Genomic DNA, 16449 nt, shown 5'->3' on the forward strand with positions numbered 1-16449 from the left:
AATATTTAGGGCAGAGATTTTGCTGAGATCTTATTTTTTGGTGAGTATTTGGATTGTCTTGGAGGGCAAGAACAAAAATGTGGTTATGAAAGAAGAGTCCCCCGTTTCCTGACCCGGAAGCAGCGAGAGAGCCACTTCTGTATGACTTTGAGTCACGGAGGGTAAGGTTTAGACTCTTGCCTGTGCATAAACACCAAACAGCTTTTCAGACCTTTTCTGGCCTTCTAGGAGTGTTTTGGTGAATTTCCTAGAAGGGGCTCTGCCTGAGGACTCCATAGCTCCTTGGAGACTTCAGCACTCACATGAACATGTGAAAATTGTCATTATAATGTAGGATCAAACGAATCAGTCACAGTCATACAATCTAAGACTGGTCCGCAACCATCTGGAAACCACCGATCATGAGCATTCCCTAACTAGTTGTGGGTGGCCACTGGAGGTTGATGGCAGTGGCCGTTGATGGCAGTGGCAGTCGTTTCCAAATCATGCAGGTTAGCAGGCCAGTCAGGAATCCCCTGGTAATCACCCGTTGCTGTTGAAAAAATGTATGTTCCCCAACCTGTTATCAAAAGTATCCTTCTGATTGCTTTGACCACTAGTGTATTGCTGGATACCCATAGTTTGCATGGAAGCGATGGACTTATCTATAAACACTGATCAGATACTCTCTGAGCTGTAATGAAACTATGAAAAGTGCAATGCAAACCACAAATGGAGAAGTTTTACTACAGCTGAGCTAGTAGTTTGCAAATTCTTGTAAGGATTAAAAACTACAGCCAACCGTGACAATCTGCTAACAACCAAAGGAATCACAAGGAGGTTTTTGGTTCAGCACTTACTTTGAAACTGAATAAATCCAGCAACAGACATAAACCTCCATGAAACACTGTTAGCAAGTCAGTGAATACATATTTGTCCCTAGCAACATGTGATTGTATCATGACCAATGTGTTGGTTATGAGGTCATATAAAAAAGATTATTTTGCTTCTTAGTTGGCAAGACTTCATCTAGTGGGCAGTGTCCACCCTTGCCCAGCCATAGACACTTCCCTGCTTTAAAGCTTGTTTAAAGCAAAATCCATGTTCCAATTCTGTAATTGCCTCTCAAGTATGGCTTTTAGCTGTTAGTGGAGAAGACTGGCATTTTAACTCTGAACAAGTGGAAGTCTAAGTGCAGTTGGTTTTCATTCAAAACATTTAATTGACTAAACATAAATTGGCTTATACCACAAAACCGTCACAGAAAATGTAGGATTGCGGTCACAGAGTAGCTGATTAAAGATTTTTTGCTGCAGACCACACTTGTTTGCAACCAAACTTTGTCCCCCCAAAAAATCTTAATCAATATCATCAAAAGGCTCATTGGTCACCCATCTGTTGTCTGTATATTTATTGCTTCAGACATACATGACAATATCATGGCTTGGAAGTTGATGGCATGCTTTGCTATCAACAAGACAAGATTGAAAATCCTCAAACTCCTGAATATATAAGATGATGCAACTAATTTAAAGATAATAAACTTTACAACAAACATTAGTCTAAATCTTTGATGTTCATCTGGTGAAGGATGACTTAATTCAGACACATTTCTGTGTCCTTATGTGTCTTTCGTGTCCTTGTTAAAGGGCCTTTTGTCTAACAAGTCTGCTTGCTCCATTAGCTGCCTTTCAACTGTGAAAAGACACATTCATCATCCTTTGTATGCACTGTACAAAACTAACACTGCTGACATGGACATTTACTTTTTATTTAAGGCTACCTATTTTATTCTGTTTAGTTAATTAGTTAATGGTTTACAACACTTTGATCTAAACAGAAAGTGGAAGTAGTCTCGTGAAAATTTGCACGAATATGTTCACTATGAGAACCTGATTGCATGAATAGATTTTCACCCCAGTGATGCAGTTAATGTGAATACCTAATCAGTCAATCACTTGGCAGCAAATCATTGTATTTAGGCATGTAGACATGGTCAGGATGACCTGCTGAAGTTCAAACTGAGCATCAAAATGGGGAAGAGAGGCGATTTAAGTAAACGTGCCATAGTTGTTGGTGTCAGATGGTTCGAGTACTTCAGAAACTGCTGATCCGTTGATAATTTCTCACACTACCATCTCTAGGCTTTATGCAGAGTCATCTAAAAAAAAAGAAAGGAAAAAATATCCTGTGAGCAGCAGTTCTCTGAGTTACTGTTCCCTACCCTGCTGGTAAGAAGGCAAAAGTAACTTAAGTAACTACTTGCTAACACCAAAGTATGCAGAAGCATCTCTGATCATGCAACACAGCAGCAGAAGACCACACCCTGTGCCACTCCTGTCAGCTAAGAACAGGCAATTAGGCTACAGTTCACATGGGCTAAACAACACTGGACAATAGAAGACAGGAAAAATGTTGCCTGGTCTGATGAGTCTTCATGTCTCCTGTGACATTTAGATGGTACGGTCATAATTTGGCATAACCAGCATGAAAACATAGATCCATCCTGCCTTGTATGAATGGTCCAGGCTGCTTGTGGTGTAATGGTGTAAGGGATATTTTCTGGGCACGCTTTGGGTCCCAATTGAGCATCATTTAAAACACCACAGACTATCTGAGTAATGTTCATCCTTTAATAACCACAGTGAACCCATCCTCCGAGGACAACACGCCAAGTTGCAAGGCTCAGAGGATCTCAAACTGGTGTCTTGAACACTGTACTCAGGGCTGGATTAACCATTCTGGACACATCTGCAGGGGCTTACCACAGTTGGGGGCCCATCCATTAGTCTATTTAATTTAATTTAAACATTTTTGACAAATGAAAAATGGCAAATCTATTTACTTTCACATTATTTATTAATTATTTTTTAAGCACTCATTCAGTTGTGGGACTGTGAAAAAGCACAACAGATGGAGTGGAGTGGTACTGGCAAGCAGCACTGAAAGGAAGGAAAGGAGGAAATTGTCAGGGAGACGTAGAGACAGGGATGAGACAAGAACGTGTGTGTGTGTGTGTGTGTGTAAACTTAAATGAAATATAGTATTATTCCTTTACAAAGGCTTTATTTTCCATTTCATATCTGACAATTTAAAGATTTTAGTGGAACACTGCCTTGACCACTTTTTTTCAGTAAGTTAAAGTGCTCCATAAAAAGTCTCTATAAAACCGTTCTGTTTACACATACTTGTATGAGATGTATGACTACTGAGAAAAGAAAAGCCTGACCATAAAAACAACCAAACCAAACATTTGTGCCCAGAGGTCTGTAAACCGATAATCCAGGCATGGCCTCCACAGTCACACATGTGCAGACATTTGCATCGTGTATGTGTAGCAGACAAATCTGAAGCAACTATGTGATGCTATCATGTCAATATGGACTAAAATCTCTGAGGAATGTTTTCAGCACCTTGTTGGAGGCCACGAAGAATGAATGCAGTTCTGAAGGCAATGGGCTCCAACCTAGTCTTAGCAAGGTGTATACCTAATACTAGGTTGGAGCCCATTGCCTTCAGAACTGCATTCATTCTTCGTGGCCTGACAACATATATTAATCATCTCCAGATGATGAATCCTAATTACAGCATCACAGATCCAATTTATATAAGCGAAGGATAATAATGAAATTTAAAGCCTTAAATATGCACTAAGACTCTGGTGAATAATGATATTATGATTTTTATCACATAACATAAACAGATGTACTGAACAAATTTTTACATTTGCTTTTTTTAAGGATTGCAGTCCAGATGTTTACCAAGCAGTACAGATGATGAATTAATTTGCTGTTTATGGTGATTTTCATCAGAAATGTATTCATTAATTACTCACATTTATTACCAGTATACTTATATATAAAAATAATCTTAATATGGGAAGAACTGGCACAAAATGTGCTTTAGATATTGCTGGTTTTCCCAGCTAGTTACAAAGGCATATGTATAATGTGGACATCAGGCACCATTGCTTGGCATCACATATAAACAAGTGCCTTATTTCAATTCTTCTTCCACCTTTTCTCATTCTTCTCATGTATAACCTTTGCTCGGTTTCCCTTCTTTTCCACCTTTCAGCTGTTTTTCTCCCAAAACTTATGAAGTCACTCCCACCTTCCACCTCACCCCTGTCACTCCCTTCCCCTGATCCCCCTCCTCCCGTCCTACATCTGCCACATTTAATCCTCCAGCGGGGGATTCAGGTGATAGAAGGTTAAGTTGCTGACAGTGTGTAGTAGGTGTTTTCATAAGTGGCAGCGTGCTGTTACATCGCACTGTGGCCGCACTCTCACTCCGTCAATGTCACCGCTCCTTCACGACGCGTTTCCTTGGCGCGTGTTTGTGCAGACTGCCAGAGTTTATGATGTGGACGACATCTGAGGGAGAGAGACGGATGAGGATGTGTCAAGCGGCTCGGTGGCCCGAGGCTGCTTAGTTAAAAATGTTGTAATGGTGTAATTTTCTGAGAGTGACTCCAGGGAGGAGAGCGATGTGCTGGACAGGGGGAGAATTTAAACGTATGGCCTCTTTAAGCCATTTAATGCATACTTATTGTGACTCTATATTTCACTGAAATTGATGACAGCATTTTGGTAGGATGCGAAAAAGGACATAAAGGTCTATGTCAGACTGTAATTAATGACAGTTTTTAAACCGCATACATCATCCCTTTACAGCAGTTTTTTTTAATAAAATATCAATACAGCCAGGCTTTACTTGACTAAAATTACCTGTCACGTGGTAATTATAGGACGGAATGCCGTGTCTCAAGTTGTGATTGAACACAGAGTGAGAAGGAAATTGGCCTAACATGCATATTTATTCTTGTATTACCAAATGAAGGATGCAAAAAAACCCATTTATCAACAAAAGACACACAATTAAAAAGATTAACTCAAACAGTGGAGGGAAGACTATTTATCCTCACATGAATTCAGCGCCTGCCTTAATACTTTTCATGCTGGACTGGCCTGTGGTATTACTTGACTTCATGGGGCTTTGGGTCTGGAAATTGACTACAGTCATTTAGAGGTCTTATGGCAATTTCGCTGGAGGTTATGGAAGAGAGGAGTTCGGCTAATGGATAAACACCTGTGACATTTCCTTTCAGCGGAATGTTCAAGGTAACTGTTTCCACACTGGGTATTTTTTTCTTTTTTGCTCCTCTATTGCTAGATTTTTAACGCCTCTTCCGAGTGGAAATCCGTCTATGTTCTGCCGTTTCGTTGCTTTAATCCTCAATACACACATTTGCTTTTGCCGGGACTTAATTTAGCACGTAGGGGCTTGGGGACATGATTAAATCACAGTATGCTTAAACAGCGCCAGAAGCGGCTTTGAATGTCAATTTTGTCAACATAAATGTACTCTAAACATAATATTAAATTATGCAGAGTTTGATCTTTGGGAAGACAAAAGTCTGTAAGACATAAACAATCCTGTTATCAGTGACCTCTTAAAAACATATGCTGCTCTTCAAGGTTATAGAGGGGGGAAAGAGATAGGTGCTGAAAATTTTACAGCCTCTTGGCCTTGAGAATTGCTTTCAGTGTTCCTAAAAAAAAAAAAAAAAAAAAAAGAAAAGAAAAAAGAATGCTCTGACGTCTAATTATAAACTTCCAGAAAAAGCCACTGAAAATAAACTTCTTGGTTTAATGTTTTTCTTTCTTTCCAGAAAAAAAACACTGCAGAACTGTTCAATGACAGCTCCTTTTTTTGTTGCTCTTAATGGTTAGCTGTCCATGGCCCTGCTCTACTGGCTCACGCCTTCTTATTCTTGCTTCACAGAGCCACATATCCATGTTTCACTCCTTCTGTCACCATCACCTCCGCCACCTCCCCTCCCCAGCTTTCCCCGCTCTGTGCTCACCGTCTACACATCCTTTCAACCTCATCTTCACACACCTTGAGATTGCCTTCCATCAGCTGTGAATGTTAAAAGAGACTAATTTATGACCTAACCCGGGTCCCTCTGCAGCAGCGCCGAGGAAAGGCAGTCAGTCCGGGCTGCAAGAATGACTCATCTGCTCTCGTTGTTCTGGGTGCTGTCACTAGGTGGCAGCATACACACATGCACCCAGCACCTCTCTCTCTCTCTCTCTCACACACACACACAATACTGTTTGCCTCATTTGACAATGAGAATTTCAGGCAGCATCCCATAATGAATCAAAATGAGATATTTTTGAGTAATATATATGTATGATTGGGGTGAATAGAAAAGACATTGTTTAAGACACACCCCACAAAGTATGTTGAGCTTTCAGCTAAAAATCAGTTATCAAGAATTAGTCTAAGAACAATTCATTTGCAAAAAAAAAAAAAAAAAAAAAAAAGCAAAAGGATAGTGCTCATTAAAGTATGCTATCGCTTGCTGGAATTTTGGGGAGTTTAGCGCACAAGAATCCAGCTGCATGATAGCAAATAAATTGCCTTATTTACACTCTCCACGGGTGGTATATTCTCTCCGCCTAATTATTCCACTGCTCTTAATAAACTAATTGCCCCCCCCCCCCATTTCCCCCCCTCTGCTATGAAATAAACTGTGCCAAAGATTTTTGGAGCACTTGAACAGAACGTGAATGCTGTTTCATGTCACATGTTTCACCTCCAGCCTGGTGCTCTCCTCAGTCACATTTGCCACATTACTCACTGAGAGGCTTTTTGACTCGAAGCTGCACAACCACAGAGCGTGGCTGCATAATTCACAGTCTTGTGTATTTTTAAACTCATCCTTACATTCATAATGCAGAGAAATTTGAATCATGTGACAGTGACACGCTGTTAATCTTTTAGCCTCCGTATCGTGTCTGTGTAGGCTTTGAATCACTGCTAGTTAACGAATACATGGGGGACACACACACACACACACACACACACACACACACAAAAAGAACAGTGGCTTACATTCATGGAGACTTACTCCAACCCTAACCATGACTACTACTTTCCTAATACCCAGATTGGTCTACAGTAATATGTCCCATTATACAATACACGCGCGCACCCACGCAGTCTCGGGCAAATCAAACCGACTACATCTTTACAAAGTCAGATTTGTAAACCTCTGTTCGTTTCCTTCTAAATCTCCACAAGCACAGATGGCCTTGCTCCCTCTCTCGTCTTTCTAACCGAAAGGACTTACTCGATTTGACATCACCTGCTACCAGCTGGCACGTATCCTTTCACCAGCTTTGAATCTGGTCCACCACCCCCCAAACAGGCCAGTGCAGAGGAAATGTGATTTTCATCATCCCGCGCAATTAGCGAGATTTAAAGACGTTTTGTGTCACTGATTGAAAACACCTTCCATTGTTGCTGTAAACAGCGCACAGCGGAGTGAAATCAGGTCGGACATGAATCACCGGCTGGATCTGAACCAGGTTTGAACCCGCGGTCTCACAAGCATATGGTAATCAGGCAGTAATGAACTGTTGTCTGCGGTGTGCGCTGCGAGGTATTCATCCTAACATATTGTAACCGGTCTGTTCGTACCGTGGTGGCATTTGTACTTCACGACACACGTGCACACGCACGTCCCACTCTTCCCCGCTCTCTGGACAGTGAATTATAATTGTAACAAATCGAGCTGAATCGCGCAGGAAAGGGCAGGGTGGCGGTGTCAGCTTGCATCACTCTTTGGAAATGTCACCATTCGTGAGTAAATTTGTCTCAGAGTCACCGCAGAACTTCTTGTAAGTCTCGTAGCCTCGCAGTAATATTTTAAACTCACGTGATTTATTTAAACACTTGCGGCGTGTCTGAGGGAAAATCATAAGCAGTGTGAATACAGTTTTGATTTAGAGATGTTAATATGGTAACCGTTTCCCGACACAGTGTCCTCTGGAGCAAGGATGAGGGATTTATGGCCATCACTGGAGTTGAATGACTAGCAGCAGAACATTCACATATTTAAAGAAGCTGAAAATAAGACTTGAAACCAAAGCAAAAAGTGAATATCATATTTATCATTTTAAATGCAGCTGTGAGAACAACTGTGTATTTATTGCTATGATTATTTATTTAATTATTGTTAGAGAAACCAGTGTGATCTAATGCCAGGGAAAACAATAGCTGAGGGAAGCTCATGGTTAGGAGACAGGATGTAAATCTCAGCCTGTAATGTAAGCACCTTCTTTTACCACCCATTATTTCACAATGCCTTTAGTTTTCCCTTAGAGTGTGTGAATGCCACACTGCATCCTGCTTTGTTGCTGAATATTACCAGTGAAAGTGAGTTGCTGATGCAAATTAGCTGCGTAATAACACATTGTCATGTGAGGGATTCAAGCCGCCATTAAAAGGGAATTCGAGAGCATTCATTCAGAGACACCTATTTCCGAACTGTGCACATTCAGAAATGTCAGAACAGGGTGAAGCTGGCGGTGGTTTGCATCTTACTCATTCCCCGCAGTTTCCTTTTAATGCATTATATCAGTCACATAAGTGCCTTTTATAGAAGGAATTTGTGCTATATAAATGAACTTGGCAAGCCTCTCCTTACTTTAGAGACTCGGTCTTTAATCATGAATTAAGCTCGAAGCGTTCTTTGGTTAAATCAAGGCTCCTGCGTGTTTGTTAAAGAGGACTGAAGTATTGGGCAATGTGATGTTGATCCCTGCAATCAAACCCACTGCTGTTAGAAAATAATCAGCTACACGGACACAGTTCAAGTGGAAAATCAATGTGAAATTCCTTGCTGATTTCTTGAACTTATTAACCACGACTCTGTGTGCCAGCCGATGAGTGCTCACCGTGATAAAGACTCAAATCACTGCAAGAATGAAATATTACTTTTTGTTTTGTGTGCTTCTCCAGTACAGCAGTATTTTGAAAATCGTGATGCATGCTTTCCCGTGTGCTTTCTGCTGCAGTTTGCTTAGCTCTGTGCTACAGTACGGCTCAATAAAGAGCTGACATACTGATACTGTATTGGCAACCAGTCTTTTTCTTGTTGCCCCATCTTAATACCATAGAAATTGTGTTAGGATTATGCATAAAAGCGCTTTTTAGACACAGATTAGCATGTTTGGATTAGTAAAGCCTTGTAATGGAGGCTTGCAGAAAGCTACCATCTTGTTCTGACACATATTGAAACAGTGCGTGGCTGCTTTTCCTTTTAACTACCAGACGTATTCATCTGTCCGTCTGCCAACTCAGATAATTTCTGAGGAGAATTTTGTTCACTTGCTTATAAACACAGGAAGGCGAGGGAAGAGTCTCCCATTTTTAATTATCAACCAATCTCCTTGCCTCTACAATATCTTTTGAACAACCACTACATCAAATGGGCTCATTTGCATTTGAGGCGTTGAGAAAATTGAGCGAGCGATGCATGATATTCTGTATGTATGCACCCCTTAGTGACACCCAACCAAATTTCAATACACTGCAAACACAAAATTTACACAAATATATGGAAGAAAATACAAATCACGTTGATTATCTCGTGTGTTAAAATCAGCTTGCCACAGACTTGACAGAGGAAAGACAGGCTTCCTGTTAGGATTAAGTTTTGCATTTAAACAGTTTTTTTTTTTCAGCCACCGGAAGGCACAGCTGTGAAAGTCACAGATCCCAGCGACACCAAATGGAAAGTTCCAGGATTTCTCATCGCTGCATCTTCTTTCCCTCAATCCATCTCACTTAGATTTAGCCGAGATAATGTGATGTGCCTTTAACCATAACTCATGCCTGAATCCAGCCGCTAAGGCACAAATTATATCTACAATAGATATAACCAAAAGTTAATGACGTATGACAATATCAGCCAGGCTTGTGTTTATTGCAGTTAGTGAAAGAAGCATTTCTGCTTTTGACATCAGTGCATATTGCCTGCTGACAAAACCCTAATGTGCCTGTTATCTGTCAGAAAATAATTAAAAATAAAACAAGGCGACCATTAGCTTAGCAGAGATTTTTATAACATATACTACACATTTTATATCCATGTATCATGATTCAAATGACCAAGGCTGACATCTGATGCAACTGCAGGTAACATAAGCTGCAGGTGCTGAACTGTGAACCTGAAACAGTGGTAGCAGGTATGAAGAGTTACCGCTCACTAAAAAATGAGAGGTTACATCTGGAAAGAATGTTTTGCGTTCTGTTGGCAGATACACCAACTGACTCTTTTTGGACACAATGTGCACATACTCTCTCATGATACTGTTGTTATGGTGTGTATACTATTCACACTTCTGGCATGCAGTGAGTAATATTAACATTCATTTGTCCACGGCTCACTGTCCACTTCAGAAATCTTTCACATCTCTTCCGCTTCTTAGCTCTCTCTCACTCTTTTTTGTTTTTGTCTCCACTTACTGAAGGACAGCACAACTCCGCAATGCCACACTTCCCTCATCAGCTGTTTGCTAGCCTTGTCTGTGTGGTTTTTCCACTCATGCCACCTGTTGAAGATTAATTTAAATATACAGAAAAAGCTTCCATAAGAATTAAGAGGGCAAGAACCAACCAGGTGCTGCAAATCAAATGGAACTGATTAATTGAGCAGTGTGAGCACCTTTGTCAAAGCAGAAATGTTGCCAGTCAGTAAGTTCATGACAGTACAGTTAGATAAAGACTGTACATATGGCTTGTTTGTTGCAAAAAACAAGAACACAACAATGGAAAAGACTTCTGGAACAATGTCTTTTAGACAGACAGGACTAAAGTGGGGATGTGTGGTCATAATAAACAATGTTATACGCATACCAACTATTAAGCACGGTGGTGGATGGGTGTTACCAGACCTGGGCACCTTGCAGTCATTGAGTTGACCATGAAACCTCTGAATATTAAAATATTTTCGAGTCAAATGTGAGGCCGTGTGTCTGACAGCCAAACGGTCAAAACTGATTCATGCAAGAGGACAATGATCCCAAGCACAGCAGCGGTGGGACCTTAAGAGAGCTGTGTGTAAATAAATGGATGCAAACCTCAGTGAATGGAAGCAGCGCTGTAAAAATGAGTGGGTCAAAATTGCTCTACAACAAGAAATGTATTAGTGTTTTTATAAGGCACTCATGCAGTGGAATGATGAGGTATACCTAGCTACTCATAGGTTTGCATAGAGGCCTATGAAAACCTGTATATCCACAAGACTGAACAAAAACAGAGTCACACAAACCAAAACAAAAAGCATCTAAAGCGACACATGGAGTTAAGCTGAACTTTACTGTCTGGTCACAGTTTCCTTCAGTCTAATTTTTTAATATTGATTTATTGTTAAAAAAAAGACATTAATAATCTAAATTGCAGCTTTAACTTATAGGATATATCCCACACCGGGGTAAAAGTGTGAGATAAGATGTTCTCCATGAGGCAACTGTGCTAAAGTCCCTCTGATGCTGGTCAAGACACTAAATAATAGAGTAATCACTTTAAGACACCACTTATTGATGTCTTCATTTTAATAAATGTAAATAATAAATTATATATGTCAAAGATGACAGGATAGGTTGGTGTAGCGTTTGTAGTTGTCAAAAACATAACTCCAATCCTCCGTGCCCATCAAAAAAGTTTCATAGAGAAATGACCCAGAGGTGTTGTTTCCAGCCTGGAGAGAGACTTGCAAATTCAAATGTAGTTTGGATGTGTGATTCCTACTGTGGTTCAGAGCATCTCTGTGGGTGCCAGACACAGCACATTTGTATTCCTCTCAGCAAAACAAATGCAGTGATGGCTGTGGGAATTTTGGTGCCGTGTGTAACCTCGGAAAACATGAATAATGCGTCTACCGCTTTTATGAGAAGAGACGAAACAACCAGAAGCTTTATGATCGTAAACGATATTCAAATAGAAATAATAATGAATATTTTAATGAGCATTAAAAGTACACACTGATATACGGGAACACATACATACACAATTATTTCATCACGAATCCCCTGCTATTTCATGCTATTACAAAATCTAAATACCACGAGTTTCTTCATTCAGCCAATAAACAGATACATATTAAAAAGCCAACAGAGTGAATAAAATGAGCTCTGAGAGTTTCCCCCGGAACAATTAACCTTCCCGACAGGTGGTGTGATATTACCGTATGAGCTATTGTCGCTTTGCTAACATTCACAACAATGGCAGAACATCTAAGCATGTGCACATTAGATGAGTAGTGGGGAGCAATAACAGGTTGACAGAAAGCAGAGGTGCTCACAGCCATATGGTTCCGTTTACACGAATCCCCTCAGCAGCGTGATGTCATTATACAGCAGCATCACGGAGGAAGCAGGTTCACTCTGAAAGAGTTGTGCCTGAACCTCTATTCATCGATTCTTGAAGAGCGTTCGCAGTATTGGCAGGTAAGACAAATCCAAGCCAAATTAGTTTATCAACTCATTGATGGTTTAGGAGAGAAACCAAACCACACACGTACATACACGCAGAAGCTGAACACATCCATCAGAAACCCATCACTTCGACCTGGTCTTCTCCCCTGGCAGCAGCACCATGGGTTATTTAGACAAACCAATATAAGCCTCCATACATACACATTCATGAATATTCTGGTCAGGTCCGAACCAGTGGACGGTCAGGACCTTGCTCAGAGGACACCCAGGAGGTCACAGAGGAGCCAATCAAGTCTTAGCGTGAGGGTCACCGGTGATTATGATGCAGGGGCATAGTTCTCATTACAATCCGCTAAGGCGAGACAGCATGACACGGGCCACAGCTTGGTTACTCATTGCTTACGGTTTCCTGCTCTTTATGCCTTGAAACCTGGTTTAAAAAGAAAAAAATATCACAATGTAGGAAAGTGTAGCCAAGCAGGCATTAAAATGAAATGGGTCACGCCTGGGAATGATTTCCTTTCTTTTTTTTCTTGCATAAGTGATTTCAAAGCACTTCCTTTAACTCTATCAGAACTAAACAACAGTGAGGAGTCACAAATGAATCTATCAATTCATTTTTGTAAACATTTTTTAAGTATAGATAGTGATTCAACAAGTTAGGAGCTGTTTACAGTCTTTCTTTTTTTAACTGAGTAAACACAAATAAACATTTTTACGATTTTATACATATTATGGCAAATAAAAAAGAAAGATAAAATACAAATTAAGAAGTGGTGATTTGGACAGAGTCAGGTTATTTTTCGTTTGCTGCTTTTCTCCAGCAAGCAGCAAACTCCTGGGAAGAAGAATGAAGCTTAAATGGCAAAAAACTGCAGTTCCTCAAATGTCTACCTGAGGCTGGCTCCAAAAGTGAGTGAATCCCCAAAGACCCAGTGTTAAAATGCCCACCTATACAGAAAAAATAAATGACACATAATAATAACTGGCACTTTCCCTGCTGGGACTGCTGTAGAGGGAGAAATGTATTTTTATAAGTACCAATTCCTATTGTATTAATGCTTAAATGCACCAATTATTATGTATGGGTGGTTTTACAGAGAGCTGGCTGATAGAGCTGTCTGAGTAATATTTCTGCTCATTCGAGTCTCTAAACTGCATCTTTTCAACTATGTTTGTGGCATTGGTGCTTTTTGAAATTTTTTTTTTTTTTTAAACATGGTTCACTGTGTCATTAATGCTGACAACCTACTCAGGAAGATGCTGTATTTGAATGTTCCTAAGCATTGCTTAGCTGATATCTGTGCCTGTCTAATGCATCCATACAGTTGATGGATCCAGCCGGCTAACCAAAGTCACTAACACTGGCTGAAAATTCGAACCTGCCAACCCAGTTTGGCTACTTTTTAGGATATTGTCCATCATGATGTTGCAATTACACATGCAAACAGTGGAGATTCACATTCGACACTGGATTTGTTCCAGTGCTCGTGTGGTCTGAGCAGGATGGTGTCCACCTTGCATCGAGCTCGTAATGAAGCTGAACAGTTGGGAAACAGTGCACATGTATTGTACAACTATATCTTGATGAGGAAAAAAAAAAAGTTTTTTGCCTTTTTGTCCAGACTTTTTTGAAGAGTTTTTATTCAGCATGATTTATGTTACTGTGAAGTTTTCATCTGTTAGTGACCATGAAAATTAAAATTATGGCTCCATCTCCATTATTTAGATAGTAGCTCCAAAATAATCTGGTCTTGTTTCAAGATAGCTGCTAATTTTGTTACAAGACTTGCTTCTAGACAGGCTTTAGCTACATTTGTCTCTTACACACAATCAGTGATTTTTTTTTTTCAAATTTCATCCTAAGCTAAGTTATTCCTTGCTGTAACCTTCAAAACAAAAGTGGTATTATTATCTACTATTTTAGATGTGTGACAATCATGACAACAATGTAGAATTAATTAAGTCAATAAAATCCCAGTCACATAGAGACTGGTTCTAGACCATCATGCAAAAGCCCCAATCATGCAGACCTAGAGACTGATACTGATTCTTTTGCTCATTGACTGTCATCATTGCTGAGCGATGCAATCTCTTCAACTGCTGAACATTTGCTGTCTACCTGTTTTACTTTGCTTCTACTTTCTTTTTTTGTATGTCTAAATAACTGAATAATTTTTGACATTTATCACAACAAAATATTCTGTTCAAGTGTCAAAATAAACACCAACTAAACCATTAACAAGCATTAGATCAATGCCAGCACAGCCGATACATTTATCAGCGAATTTTCAAAGTACATATCATCAGTTCTGTCATCATGTGATAAAAAGCTGGAAAATTTCTCACATTACTGATCATATTGCTCCTGTTAGAACTATAAATGCACGTTCCATGTAAAGCTTCCTGGAGAAAAACAGCGACAAGGTAAAGATGTACAAATAATTAGTCACACACTTGAGAAAAGACAAAATAGTTTTGAAATCTATAAAAAGACACTTAATTTCTATAATAATAAAATAGCCATACAATCCTACATCTCTCTAACTGATTAACATTAATCAGTCTAATAATGGTTTTCTATTTTTACCTATACTTAATCCCTCCAAAACTGTACCAAATGAATTTCTATAAAGAAAAAAAAATGTAATGAAATTGCATTTCTCTTCCGGAAAAGACTTTCTAGTATTAGAGAAAATATATTTTTTTGTAATTTATCTAGCTAATCACAATCTTATCAAATGACTGCCATGACCTCAGTGTCAGCCTTCTCAGCTGTGAATTCTAAAGACTTTATTCATCATATAAAGAGTAGGTTCAATATCACCTGATCCACCCTTAACTATAAGCTTTATTAAAAAGGAAAGTTTTAAGTCTACAAGTAAGGAAATCCCTGAAAGTTTCACCTGAATGTAGTATTTTCTGAAAAGGCTACATCACTCTCTGTATTGAACTGGGAGCCCATAATTACTTCTTAAATCATTTTATTAGTTCATAAAGCTCTCAGTGGTTTGGCCCTTCAGTGCATTACTGATAGGCTCAGTATCTATAACCCAACTAGAACTCTCATCAGATGCAGCTCTTTTAACTGTCTCCAGAATCAGGTCCAAAGTGTGCTGAGGGTGCTTTCAGTTACTGCTGTCCTGTTTTTTGGTACGAGCTGCCTGCTGACCTGAGATCAATTACATATGAAATCTAAAAAAACTCAAAACTGTTTCATTCTCACAGAAATACACAGACATGTGTATGTCAACTTGTGTGTCTGTGTGTTCTACCTCTTTGTAATCTTTTTTTTTTTTTTTTTGCTGTATTCATTATAAAGTCATTGTAAAATAATTTATTTATTTCTGTGTTAGGCACATTGAGTTTGAGTATAATGAATTGTGCTGTATGAATAAAATTGCCACAGAGATTGGTGTGTGACCCCCTGGTATTGCTAGGAAAAGAAATTTACATTTCCCAAGCGGTTGGATAAAACCTCCTTGTGATTGTTTGGGTTGCTAGCATGCATCAGTCATGCATAGCTTACATGGAGGTCACTGACTTGTCTGCAAGGTACTCTCATAAAGTGCCAGGTGCTCTCTGAGCTTTAGTGAAACTGTGAAAAGCATGAAACAAAGCAGAAATAGAAACTGTTGCCTGCTGAGGCATAGCTTTAATTTGGAAGGTGAACCTTCTTCACCTCCAGTTTACTCAAACTTCTGCAAGTGTCAAGTAGTAGTTAGTATTTGCAAACATGAACAACTACAGGCAACAGGGATGTTTCATATTTTACTGCCTTTACTTAAATCGCATCCTGATTTTTAAACTCTATCTCGGACTTTGTCTCAGAGAGCAGACACATATATTTTAGTCAGAACATTTATCGTTTGTCGGCACCTCTCTCATCCATTACCAAGCGCAAAATAGCTCATTTATCATTTGTGAATGAATTAGCAACCAGGCTCCAGATGTCCTCTGCCTCTTCATGTCTTGTCTTGACTCCCACCTGTCTCTCTTGAACCTTCTCAGTATGCTAGCGGTGCTGCACTGACTGGCAAGGCATTAGACGTACACAGATGAAGGATGGGAGAAGGAAGAAAGAAGACAACGAGACGGTGACTGTGTAAGTAAAGAGAGAAGACAGAGATTAAGTATAAAAGTGTTTGTAGTAAAGCACTCGAGAGAGATGGCT

Source organism: Perissodus microlepis, chromosome 6, assembly GCF_051167445.1.
Source record: "Perissodus microlepis isolate ML-2025 ecotype Zambia chromosome 6, ASM5116744v1, whole genome shotgun sequence".
NCBI classification, from domain to species: Eukaryota; Metazoa; Chordata; class Actinopteri; order Cichliformes; family Cichlidae; genus Perissodus; species Perissodus microlepis.